Genomic DNA, 14,136 nt, shown 5'->3' on the forward strand with positions numbered 1-14,136 from the left:
ATTTTCCAATAGAAATATATTCCTTTCATGTAAGTGCCAGTGCATTGGTCAAACAAAATCTATAAAAACAAGTTTTCCTTTGAAAGAAGAAGTCTAAGGAAAAACTTGTAAAATTTGTGATTAAGTCAGTAGTGAGTGGCATTTTAGCTGAACGTCAAACATTTAACCAAATAAGTGGCAAGTGGCATTTTAGCCGAATGCCAAGCACTTAACCAAATAAGTGGTAAATGGCATTTTAGCCGAACGCCAAACACTTAACCAAGTAAGTGGCAAGTGGCACAATGAGCCGAATGCCAAAAAACTTGTACAAATAAAAGTCAGTGGCAAGTGGCATTCTAGCAGAGTGCCAAGCACTTAACCAAGTAAGTGGCAAGTGGTACTATGAGTTGAACGCCAAAAACTTGTACAAATAAAAGTCAGTGGCAAGTAGCATTTTAGCTGAACGCTAAGCACTTAACCAAGTCAGTGGCAAGTGGCATTATGAGCCAAATGCCAAAAAACTTGTACAAATAAAAGTCAGTGGCAAGTGGCATTCTAGCTGAGCACCAAGCACTTAACCAAGTAAGCGGCAAATGGCACTATGAACTGAACGCCAAAAACTTGTGATAAAAAGTTAGTAAGTAATATAAGCCAAATAACAAATACATATGAAGTTGAACATTTAATTTCATTTAATTCAAGGGTACAAAGTAGTCTTAGTTTTAAAAAAACAAGATCAGAATGAAATAAAGGAAAAGTAAAGGGTCACTAGATCCTATTCAGTTTCTTCATTCCCTTGGGTTAATCCAACATCATCCTGAATGTCAATCATAGTCTTGTCCCCTCAGGATGGGGAATTAAGCAAAATAATAACTTAAGGAGTCTGAGCTTGATGGTCAACAACATTGACAGAAGTACCATGAACAATGTTTAGAGGTTGAACTACAGATACAGAAGGAATAACCCCAGAGGTCACAATCTCTTTGCTTTCCCTAAAGATGAGTTCAGCCTAGTCAGGAGTTGGATTGGTATAATTTCCTGGCAGATGGATTTTCAGATCTTTGTCACATTCATCCAAATCGGTATAGGAGCTCGTTTGTCCTTCAGGAAGGGAACAATCTATGAAACCATCCCTATATCCTTTGGCATATCTAAGAGCTCTAGCCCGGGAGAAGCAATTATGCAAAGCCTTCATCCCACCTTCAACCCTACTCATTATACCTAAAAGGGCCATGCGCTCATCCGAGGACTTCTTTTTAAGGGCCAACCGGTTAGCCCGTTCGGTCTCCAGAACGCATTGAAGATTTTCCCTCTCGGTCTGTAGAGCATTCCTCTAATTCTACAGAGCATCTTTCTCTTTTTGTAGAGCATCCCTTTCTTTTTTCATACAAATCAACTGGAGCTCCAACTGTGTATTTTTGGCGCCAATCTTTCTCATCTCACTATTTGCAGTTTTGATCCCAGTTGAAAAGTTACACACCTTTTTATCAGCTATCTCAAGCTGCCTCTGCATGGTGATCATCCTAAACAGAGTCTTAATGTAAACACATGAAAGCTATCATGCCCAATGTGAGCCTAACAAAGTTAAAACAATTGAAAAGAAGAAGAGGAGACTAGTAAGGGCCAAGTGGCAAGTTACCTCCACAGTAAAAATGGGAAACTGGCTGTATATCTCCCTGTGGGTCATCTACCTCTGGACCTTCGCATCCTACGGAGTCCACATATTCTTATAATATGCAAGAGTGGTTAGACCATCCTTGAACATCGTGTCACTAGGGGCAACAATTGATCCGTCCGCTAAGACGAACCTCGGAACCCATGGTACCACTGTCAAAGGAGGAACTGAAGTCCCTTCTGTTCCACCGGTTCCATCACCAGGAGTAGGCGCCTCTTGTTACGGGTTGGACTCAGTTACCCTAGAAGTCTGAATCCTTTGCGATAATGGAACGTATACCATGTCAGACCCAAATCCCCCTTCTTGTTGGGATCTCTTCCCTTTGCCCTTCTCCAAGGCAGACACTCAGACAGCTGTAGAGTTTTCGAATCTGGAGGCAACAACAGTAGCTACAGCATTAGCAATAGCAGCAGCACTAGTAGCAGCAGCTGTAACAGTAGCAACAGCAGCAGGGACGGCCCTAGGAGGAATCCTTCTCCTTCCAAATGAGGGAATCGGTACCTTATCCATGCAGATCCCCAAAAATGATATGTTGTTGAAAATTTAAGGTGTAAGTAGCTCGGAGGATAAAGGGATGTTATTCCATACTTTCTCTTTCAAATTGTCAAGTCTGGCCCTACAAACACTGTAACTCAACTCATCATAAGAGATGCCTAAGGAATGACATAAGAAAGAACAAAACCGCGGAAGGCAAATCTCACAAGGGCATTCACTCTTGCGTTTTTTATACTTAGTATAAAGGGAGACAGAGCACTCCCTAAAGGCGGTCGGGATGGGAAAATCCCCAGAGGAAGGATTTTACCAGGACCTCTAACCCCTATTAGATCATCTTTCTAACCCTTCTCAGAATCAGGTTTGTCCGAACATATGGATTGTTTGGCAATAGGGAAGAAGTGATAGTACATATCATTTTGCCTAATCTTACTTACCCTATCACAGAGGAAAAGATCCAGAATGTTGAGTTCCAGATTTCTGTTATGGTTCAAGCTCAAAAAGACTGACAAGATTCTAAGAATATTGGGATTCACTTAGAGAGGGAAAAGTCTTAATTTATTGAAAACATAACAAAAGAAATGATGCAAAGAGAACCTGACTATATTTAAATGGAGGAGGGAAAAGAGGATCTCCCTAGGAAGAAGACCTTCGCCGATCCTCACATTGACCTCCTCGAGACAATGTCTAATAAAAACATCCCTGGGGATATTACACTTCGAACGGAAGAGTTCTAAGTCAATAGCCATTATGACGACAGATGAGACCCTCAAATCTATAAAAAATAAGAGAGCTTTCTTAGAAATAATCGAAGATCGGAACTAACCTTAAAGGATGGATTCGACGAAGTCGTCACAGAGAACTGAAGGCAAAAAATCCTTAGGAAAGGGTCACCAAAAAAAAATTTGTCGTTGTCGGAGAAGAACAGATAATGAGATATTGACAAGAGAGATGAAAAAGACAAAAGAAAAGACTAAGAGCACAGACTAAGGTTTTTTTTAAAAAGTGGTCTCACTGATTGAGGCATCAGGGAAGTGATGAGGTGTCAGTTTTCAAAACATTGATCTCTGCGCTAACCGTCAGTTTCCCTACGTCACCACTTCGAGCCATCACATCATGATTGTATCTTTTCGTTAATCTTGCCCTAATTAATTAGGGAGAGATTAGGGGGCAATTGAGGATACTAAAAATGAACTGGATCATGTATGGACTGATCCATTGGGCCCAAAGCTGGACAAGGTCATCAGTCCACACACAGGACGGCCCAACAAGCCCAGGAGTCATTTAGACTAACTCTAAACCCGACTTCTAGAGAATGTTAAAAGAATCATCCTCTGGTAATGGCCCAAAGAGAAGATTTATTGGAGATTGGCCCAGTGGGGGGGTTCTAAAAGAAGGTTCTAGAACAATTGTACATTTCTATAAATAGTAACAAAAGAGAATAAAAAGGGGTTACATTGTGTGAAGTGTATGAAAATATCTTTCTGAATACAGAGAGCACTTTTTTGAAAAGGGGGTTACATTGTAAGTGTATCAATCCAGACGACGAAGAAAAGACATCCTTTGTGATACTATAAGGGACCTATTTCAAAAAGAAGCTCCAAGATAATAAGGAAAAGTGGTTAGACGAACTCCCGAACGTCCTATGAGCCTAACGAACAAATCCAAGACAACCAACCGGTGAAATTCCATTCGCTATAGCGTATAGCACTGAGGCAATAATACCGGTCGAGCACATAGTACCAATCAATCAGAGTCTAGCATGGAAACAAGAGCATAACGACAAGATATTAGAGCTCAACCTTGATCTCTTAGAAGAAAAAAGAGATGCAACAGCTATAAGGCTCGTCTCTTACCAGCAGACACTCATGCACAGTCATAATAAAAAGGTGAGACATAGAGGTTTTGCACCTGGAGACTTAGTGCTGAAAAGAAAAATTGGTATCATTAAGAAAATGACGCTACCTTGGGAAGGACTGCATAGAGTTGTAGAGGTCGTGGGAAGGGGGGCATACATTCTAGAAAACATTAGTCGGAAGGCAGGTCAACAAACCATGGAATGCAACATTCCTGAAGAGGTATTACCAGAAGAGTAAAATTGCTAGTTAAGTTTTAATTTCAATTTCCATTAGAAATATGTTCCTTTTATGTAAGTGCCAATGCATTGGTTAAACATAATCTACAAAAAAGAGTTTTCCTTTGAAAGAAGAAGTCTAAGCAAAAACTTGTAAAATTTGCGCTTAAGTTAGTGGCGAGTGGCATTTTAGCCGAACACCAAGCATTTAACCAAATAAGTGGCAAGTGACATTTTAGCCGAATGCCAAGCACTTAGCCAAATAAGTGGCAAGTGACATTTTAGTCGAACGGCAAGCACTTAACCAAGTAAGTGGAAAGTGGTACTTTGAGCCGAAAGCTAAAAAACTTGTACAAATAAAAGTCAGTGGCAAGTGGCATTCTAGCTGAGCGCCAAGCACTTAACCTGGAAACAAAACCTTCCCCTTATCTATCTTTACAACACATTTCCTTAGTTTCACCATTTGCCTTTGTTTGCTTTGGATTCTAGAGGAACAATCCTCCAGTGAGGTAGGGGGTGTTTTCATGTTTATAATCTTAGTGTTTTAAGTGTTCTTGAAGTAAATATAAGTTATATGCATGTCTTCCTTTAATTCTTAAGAACTTGCATGAAATTCACTTAAAACTTGATATTTGTAAAAGCCTTGACTTGATCTTTAACATATATGAACTTGAATCCATTTGGTAGTATTTTGAAATCTAGAGATATTAAGTATGTGATTTTAGCAATTCGATATAATTGTTTCCATTGATATAATTGTATATTTAAGATCATATTGATGTCTAAATCATGAATTTGGGACTTGTAGTATATTCACATGGATGTGTTTTATGCATTGATAACATTGTTGCTATGTGTAACGAATCGCACATTGAAGATTCGATTTTGTCTATGTCATTGTTATGTGTAACGAATCGCACATTGAAGATTCGACATTTCATATGTTACTGTAGCTTGAGGACTTAGGACATATATTGTGTGGTTTCCAAGATTTGTTTGTGCATGGTAAATGGTTAAGTGCATTGGGTATAAGTGTATTTATATTGTTGCACAAAATGTTGATTTTAAAAACTTGGGACATTATTGTATTGACTATGGTTAGAGTAAGGCTCTAATGCGGGAGGTAAGAGTTCTCCTTACACGTGCGCACTAGGGTAGTTGATGAGTGCTCAAATGTAGCACATTTTAGCACCTACACGAGAGTATTTTAGTCCATTCATCTATCTTTATTTTGTTGTTTTAGTACTTATTAGTGTTTTTGCCTATTTCAGGTCAATAGGGTTCAAACGGGCTAAAAATGGTGTTTTATAGCCTTTTTGGAGTCAAGCAAAGGTTCTTAGAAGATTTCAGAAAAATCTGGAAAAAGGTCAAAAATGCTGAAAATTTGGATGGATCGAACACTATTCATTTGATCGATTGAACACCGTTCATTCGATCGATCGAAAATTGCTGGCAGCGAGTTGTTTTATTTTCGTGTGCCCAATTTATACCTACCACATAGTTGTGGGATTAGATATTTTTAGGGCTATATTTATGACTTCATGACTAAGAAAAGGACCTTGTATTTAAAGGGAATTGAACCATTTTGTATAAGAGCTTTTTCGTCATTTTATTTTTACATTGTAATTTTATTTTCTCTCTAGAAAAGTTACAGATTAGGGTTAGAAGAAAAGAGAAGAGTGGAGGCACCAAGAACACATCTCTAGATCTACACACTCTCTTTCTCTAGAATTCAACAAAGAAGAAGAGGAAGAAGATGGAGCTATGTTTGGGGATTGCCCTTGAAGGTTCCAAGATCACATCTACCTCCTCCATGATTGGCTAGACATTTCCTTGGGGCTTGGATGAGCCCCAAGTTTGTAATCTAAACCTCTATCTTTTTCATACTTTTTGGGGAATAATATCTTGTGATTAATGCTCTAGCCTTGTGAATTTAATGAATCTTGGTATATTTCTATGGTTTAATTCTTCCTATTAATTCTCTAGTTTATTTACAAGTCTATGTGTGATTGGGAATTATGTCTCACATGATTCATATGGTTTAATTCTTCTTATTGATTCTCTTTGTGATTACATGTTGTTTTATGTGTGATTATTTGGAAATTGATCTCTACACTAGTTTTTCTATAATAATTGCACGTTTATGTATGGTTGAATGAAAATCTAGTGATGGCTAGGCATGGGTTTTATTAGATGGGTTTGTCAATTAATTTGATGGATTATTCTTATGTTTGATGGATTATTCTACAATTTAATTCATATTTGTAGGTAGGTAGACAATCCATACTTGATTTGATTTTCCATGGCTTATTATTGCAAATTTCATGATTCTCTAGATTGATGTGTGCTACAATTGTGACTAGTTTGATGGGTCATGCTTAGAATTGATGGATTGTGCTACACTTAGTTTATTTTTTGGTTAGGTAGACAATTCATACATGAATTTGATGGTCCATACTTAATATTGCAATTAGTAGTCGCAGTTTGTTCACAAGAAGGTTTTCCCCAAATTAGTTGAAAGTATGTGGTTTGGTGAACAAGCTTGGTGGCGATTCCAATGGACTCTAAGACCTCACTTCTCGTCTCTTAAATCTCTATCTCAACTTAGTTTATTTTAATTACCTTTTAATTAATTGAATTTTAGTATAAGTAACCAATCAATCTCTCCTTTGCAATCTTATGATCCACTAGAGTCAAAGTTAAATTCTAACACGTATAATCCTTTGGGACGATCCCTACTCACTCTTACTACGTTAGTAGTAGTGGTGGTAGTGGTTTTTATAAATTTAAACTTGACCTAAAAGGATTTTCTTGAACCGCACATTCACTACATTATTTTGGCGCCGTTGTCGTTGATTAATGGTTTTGTTGGAATTAGACTAGACAATAGTGTTCATTTGATTGCTTCTATTTTTATTTTATTTTCTATTGTATATTCTTTTCTTTTGTTCTTATTATTATTTTTCAATTAGGTACTTGACTATAAGAAAAGTAAACTTCGGAACTTGAAGCAATCATTGGAGCTTAAAGTTAACATTAAAATTTGAAGCTGCTTGAGGACCTTTGTGAGCAATTTTTGAAACTCTTGTATTTTAATTGTGCACTTCTTTGCATGTTTGTGATAGCCCTTGTTGAGGCTAATTATATTGCTTAAATTTTTGTCCAAGCATCGGCCCGTGTGGAGGCAAAAAAAATTTCTTGCATTTGGATTTTAATTGTGAATGGAGGAATTGTTTGATCCAAGTTTAGGGGGGAATTTCTTCCCTTCACCTTATGCTCTTCCATTATATTTTAATCCTTATGAGATTGAGCCCAATTCATTTCATGCATCATCTTATTATGGACTTAATCATTCTTATGACTATTACCCTCCCTCACCATTTTATGAAGAACCAAATCCACCACCTTCTATGTACTCACCCGGATTTGAAGAAAAAGTGTTAGCTTTACTTGATGTGCATATTTCACAAAATCCACTTATTAATTCTCATTCTCAAATGTTAGACAAGTTAGAAGCTCAAGTTGAGCAAATTGCAAGTACTCTTTCTTGTCAAGAGGAGGAGGAAGAGGCAAATGAAAAAATAGCAAGAATTTCAATTTATATAGATGATGATGATGAGAGTGAGGGGGATGAGACAAGTGAGCTAATGCCTAGCACTCTATCTTGTATAGAGGATGAAGTGGTAAGTGAGTTGGTGGCTAATCTAATAGAGCATAATATGATTAATGAGGACTTTCCTTGTTTTTATCATGATTTTATCCCGTCCATTACTAATTTAGAAAGTGAGGAGATGTTGACCACTACAGAGGTTGGAGAGGAGAAAGAGGAACTTGCTGAAGAGGGTCTTCCTTCTATTATCTCCAAAGACCCTCTTGAGACATGCTCTTTTGAAATATATAAAAATTGTGGTTTTGACCTTGAAAGCTCCAAAAATGAAATGAACTCTCTAATGGACTCCTTAGCTAACTTAGAAGGTGAAGAGATGGTAATTTTTTAGGAAGAAAAAAAGAATGAAGAGAAAGTGTTTCTTGATATTCCAAATGAGTCTTTGGAAGACATTGACTTGCCAATTCACAAAGGAAGTGATTCTTTGAATACACTTCAATAACATAAAAATGAGGCAAGGCCAACTATGATTGATTTTGTTTTCAAGACCGTGGATGAAAGGAACGAAATCATCTCTTTCATTGTTTTCAAGTTATTCTTTTAGAGGATGATTTCATTGTTGTAAGTGAAGCATTAAATGAGAAAATGGAAAAAAGGGTTAATAAGGATGTTTCATATCCGATTTTTGATACGTTCGACTAGTGAGTCGACCCAACGTCTTGCTAGAGACGTTAAATACTAGTATTCATAGAGTTTCATAACTTTATTCCTTCCCTATTTCTTTTTATTTTTTATATCTTGCGGCGTCTAGATATGTTCTATTACACTTCATTGTCAAAAACCAGGTTTTTAGACCATATTCATGCATTTTGGGGGCTTAGAAAAATTTCTGCCTTTGAAATTTTTTTTTGAAATTCAGCAATTTGTGCCCTGGTAGTTCGATCGATCGAAGACTTTTTTGATTGATCAACGCATATTCTGATCGATCGAACATTGTCTCAATCGATCGGAATTGCGTCAAAATTTTTTTATCACTGGGCAATAATGTTCATGTTTTCGATCGATCATGGCCCAGTTCGATCGATTGAAGTAAATTTTGATCGATCGAAAAAATAAATAAATAAAAATAAAATAAAATATTGCATCCCTTATTTGTTTGCATTTTCATTTCTTACATGTCTGTTTGTTTTATTTTTATGTGTGTGTAAATACTTGCAATATCTTAAAAAAAAAAAAAAAAAAAAAAAAAACAGAGTTTTTATTTTCGTTTTTCTTTATCCTTTCTTACTTTTTGTTTTTCTTGCATTGTACATATTCTTTCATTATATTTTACCTTCTTTATTTTTCTTTTGTATTTTGTTCATGCATTTTATTCTTTGATTTTTTTGTATTTTGTATATACTTGCTCTCATTAACTAAAAAATATAAAAAAATATAAAAAAAAATTCACCACTGTGCCCTTTTGTGTAGTCATGCTACTTTCATATTTTTTATTGGACTTGATCTTATATCTATCTTTCTTTTTGTGCTATATTGCCTTAGAATGCTTGAATTACTTATCTTATCCCATTTGATATTTGATGTGAGTTTACTAGTGTGGTTATTCAAGTAAGTTGTTGATTCCAAGTTTGGGGGTGCACTCTTTCCCAATGGATCACTACCGGGCTTTATGTCTTTACCACCACGGTATATTTTTTCCATCTTTTCCATTGTTCTTATTGCATATTGAGGACAATGTGTGATTTAAGTTTGGGGGTAAGGTGACTTTGTTGCATTCTATTTTAAGTTGAGCTTTAAATGCATGATTGAAATTTGAGATTGATGTTTGTGATGATTTTGATCTTTTGAGGACCATGATACTTAGAATTTAAATATTGCTTGACTTGAGAGTCCAATACTCCTTGTATGTCTTATAGATGCCATTTAGGAGTAAATTTTTCGAAAGCTTGATATTTTGCTTGCACTTGTGGTCCACATCATCCTGATTTTGTGATTGTTTTGAGATTCATTCTAGTTTACTACACTAGCATAGGCGCACACTAGCATTCATTTGTGGGGTACATGCTTTGTTGACTATTGAATTGATCATATCCCAATTGGGCAAGCAGTACATTGAAAGCTTTCATTTTAAAAAAAGTAGATAATAATCCCTTTTCATTGAGTAGCTGGGATTCTAGCCTCATCAAGCACTGAATTTCTCACGCTGAAAGGTGGAGGGCCCAAACACTAGGTTAAAAAAAAAAAAGTGTGACGACTTCTTCCAAAAGGTGAGAAGTGGGAAATGATTAGATGGAGGTTGTTTTGATTTGTAGCCTAGTTAATTTGAGCTTGTAAGTCCTTAGGGGTATTTAAACACTTAATACCCTAAAACCGTCCGGTTTGGGAGTCATGAACTTAACGCTTGACCTCATGGATCGCTAGAAAGCTTAATAGATCACTACATTGCACCATGCTTCCATCTTTGATACTTAGGATAGTTGAAAAAAAAAAAAAAAAATTCGAGTGAAAAGAATAATCGCACCTTGATCAATAAAGCGCACTTTGAAAAAAAAGGTCTATTCTTTGTCTTAATGATTGGTACTAGATTTGTGTGCTAGTTTGAGGGTAAGGATGTGATCATTTCTTTAGTTAGCTTAGATAACAACATATTTGATGTCGGTTCACTTAAAAAGGATTCTAGTGTTGTTTTGATTTGCATGATCATTTTCTTGATGTGTGGAGGACTATATTATTTGCTTAGTGTTGAAATTTTGGGAGATTGCTTGGAAAGGGTTTAAAAACTGCATACTTGAGGTAGTTTCCTCCCAATGGTTGTTTTGTATGTTGGTACCTCTTTTGTGAGAAAGAGCTCAACGTTTATGGATATCATTTCTGGAAACCCTCACGAGACTTCACTCATCCACTAGGGGTAACCTAGGGGTTTAAAAGGCTTGTTACATACGCTAAATGCAATCGTGTTCCCTACGAAAGTGGCGCTATCCTTTTATTGCTTTCTAATTCATAGATGTATAGTTATTGTTTCTTTCTTTTCCTCGTAGTTCATTGCTAGGGACTAGCAATATCTAAGTTTGGGCGTGTGATGAGCGCTCAAATGTGACACATTTTAGCACCTAAGCGAGGGTATTTTAGTCCATTCATCTATCCTTATTTTGCCGTTTTAGTACTTATTTGTGTTTTTGTCTATTTCAGGTCAATAAGGTTCAAACGGGCTAAAAATGGTGTTTTAAGCCTTTTTGGAGTCAAGCAAAGGTTCCTAGAAGATTTCAAAAAAATCTGGAAAAAGGTCAGAAATGCTAAAAATTTGGATGGATTGAACACTGTTCATCTGATCGATCGAATATTTCGTTCAATCAAACACTGTTCATTCGATCGATCGAAAATTGCTGGCAGCGAGCTGTTTTATTTCCGCGTTCCCAATTTCTACCTACCATATAGTTGCAAGATTAGAAATTTTTGGGGCTATATTTCTGACTTAATGACTAAGAAAAGGACCTTGTATTTAAAGGAAATTGAACCATTTTGTAGAAGAGCTTTTTCATCATTTTATTTTTACAATGTAATTTTATTTTCTCTCTAGAAAAGTTAGAGATTAGGGTTAGAAGAAAAGAGAAGAGTGGAGGCACCAAGAACACATCTCTAGATCCACACACACTCTTTCTCTAAAATTCAACAAAGAAGAAGAGGAAGAAGATAGAGCCATGTTTGGGGATTGCTCTTGAGGGTTCCAAGATCACATCTACCTCCTCCATGATTGGCCAAACAATCTAAACCTCTATCTTTTTCATACTTTTTGGGGAATAATATCTTGTGATTAATGTTCTAGCCTTGTGAATTTAATGAATCTTGGTATATTTCTATGGTTTAATTCTTCCTATTAATTTTCTAGTTTATTTACAAGTCTATGTGTGATTGGGAATTATGTCTCACATGATTCATATGGTTTAATTCTTCCTATTGATTCTCTTTGTGATTACATGTTGTTTTATGTGTGATTATTTGGGAATTGATCTCTACACTAGTTTTTTTTATATTAATTGCATGTCTATGTGTAGTTGATTGAGAATCTAGTGATGGCTGGGCATGGGTTTTATTAGATGGGTTTGTCAATTAATTTGATGGATTACTCTTATGCTTGATGAATTATTCTAAAATTTAATTCATATTTGTAGGTAGGTAGACAATCCATACTTGATTTGATTTTCCATGGCTTATTATTGCAAATTTCATGATTCTTTAGATTGATATGTGCTAGAATTGTGACTAGTTTGATGGGTCATGCTTAGAATTGATGGATTGTGCTACACTTAGTTTATTTGTCGGTTAGGTAGACAATTCATACATGAATTTGATAGTCCATACTTAATATTGCAATTAGTAGTCGCATTTTGTCCACAAGAAGGTTTTCCCCAAATTAGTTGAAAGTATATGGTTTGGTGAACAAGCTTGGTGGCGATTCCAATGGACTCTAAGACCTCACTTCTCATCTCTTAAATCCCTATCTTAACTTAGTTTATTTTAATTGCCTTTTAATTAATTGAATTTTAGTATAAGTAACCAATCAATCTCTCCTTTGCAATCTTGTGATTCACTAGAGTCGAAGTTAAATTCCAACACATATAATCCCTTGGGACGATCCCTACTCACTCTTACTACGTTAGTAGTAGTGGTGGTAGTGATTTTTATAAATTTAAACTTGACCTAAAAGGTTTTTCTTGAACCGCACATTCACTATATTATTTTGGCCCCGTTACTGGGGATTAATGGTTTTGTTGGAATTAGACTAAACAATAGTGTTCATTTGATTGCTTCTATTTTTATTTTATTTTCTATTGTACATTCTTTTCTCTTGTTCGTATTATTATTTGTCAATTAGGTACTTGACTGCAAGAAAGGCAAATTTCGAAACTTGAAGCAATCATTGGAGCTTAAAGTTAACATTAAAATTTGAAGTTGCTTAAGGACCTTTGTGAGCAATTTTTGAAACTCTTGTATTTTAATTGTGCCCTTCTTTGCATGCTTGTGATAACCCTTGTTGAGGCTAATTATATTGCTTAAATTTTTGTCCAAGCATCGGCCTGTGTGGAGGCCAAAATTTTTTCTTGCATTTGGATTTTAATTGTGAATGGCGGAATTGTTTGATCCAAGTTTAGGGGGGAATTTCTTCCCTTCACCTTCTGCTCCTCCATTATATTTTAATCCTTATGAGATTGAGCCCAATTCATTTCATGCATCATCTTATTATGAACTTAATCATTCTTATGACTATTACCCTCCCTCACCATTTTATGAAGAACCAAATCCACCACCTTCTATGTACTCACCCGGATTTAAAGAAAAAATGTTAGCTTTACTTGATGTGCATATTTCACAAACTCCACTTATTAATTCTCATTCTCAAATGTTAACCAAGTTAGAAGCTCAAGTTGAGCAAATTGCAAGTACTCTTTCTCGTCAAGAGGAGGAGGAAGAGGCAACTGAAAAAATAGCAAGAATTTCAATTTATATAGATGATGATGATGAGAGTGAGGGGGATGAGACAAGTGAGCTAATGCCTAGTACTCTATCTTGTTTAGAGGAGGAAATGGTAAGTGAGTTGGTGGCTAATCCAATAGAGCATAATATGATTAATGATGACTTTCCTTGTTTTGATCATGATTTTATCCCATCCATTGCTACTTTAGAGAGTGAGGAGATATTGCACTATAGAGGTAGCAGAGGAGAAAGAGGAACTTGTTGAAGAGGGCCTTCCTTCTATTATCTCCAAAGACCCTCTTGAGACATGCTCTTTTGAAATATATAAAAATTGTGGTTTTAACCTTGAAAGCTCAAAAAATGAAATGAAGTATCTAATGGACTCCTTAGTTAACTTAGAAGGTGAGGAAATGGTAATTTTTTAGGAAGAAAAAAAGAATGAAGAGAAAGTATTTCTTGATATTCCAAATGAGTCTTTGAAAGACATTGACTTACCAATTCACAAAGGAAGTGATTCTTTGAATACACTTCAATAGCACAAAAATGAGGCAAGGCCAACCAAGATTGATTTTGTTTTCAAGACCGTGGATGAAAGGAACGAAATCATCTCTTTCATTTCTTTTCAAGTTATTTTTTTAGAGGATGATTTCATTGTTGTAAGTGAAGCAGTAAATGAGAAAATGGAAAAAAAGGGTTAATAAGGATGTTTCATATCCGATTTTTGATACGTTCGACTAGTGAGTCGACCCAACGTCTTGCTAGAGACGTTAAATACTAGTATTCGTAGAGTTTCACAACTTTATTCCTTCCCTATTTCTTTTTATTTTTTATATCTTG

This window comes from Cornus florida, unplaced genomic scaffold (genome assembly GCF_030987335.1).
Source record: "Cornus florida cultivar Cherokee Brave unplaced genomic scaffold, ASM3098733v1 CherokeeBrave_3.0.0_Hap2_Chr10, whole genome shotgun sequence".
Taxonomy (NCBI): domain Eukaryota; kingdom Viridiplantae; phylum Streptophyta; class Magnoliopsida; order Cornales; family Cornaceae; genus Cornus; species Cornus florida.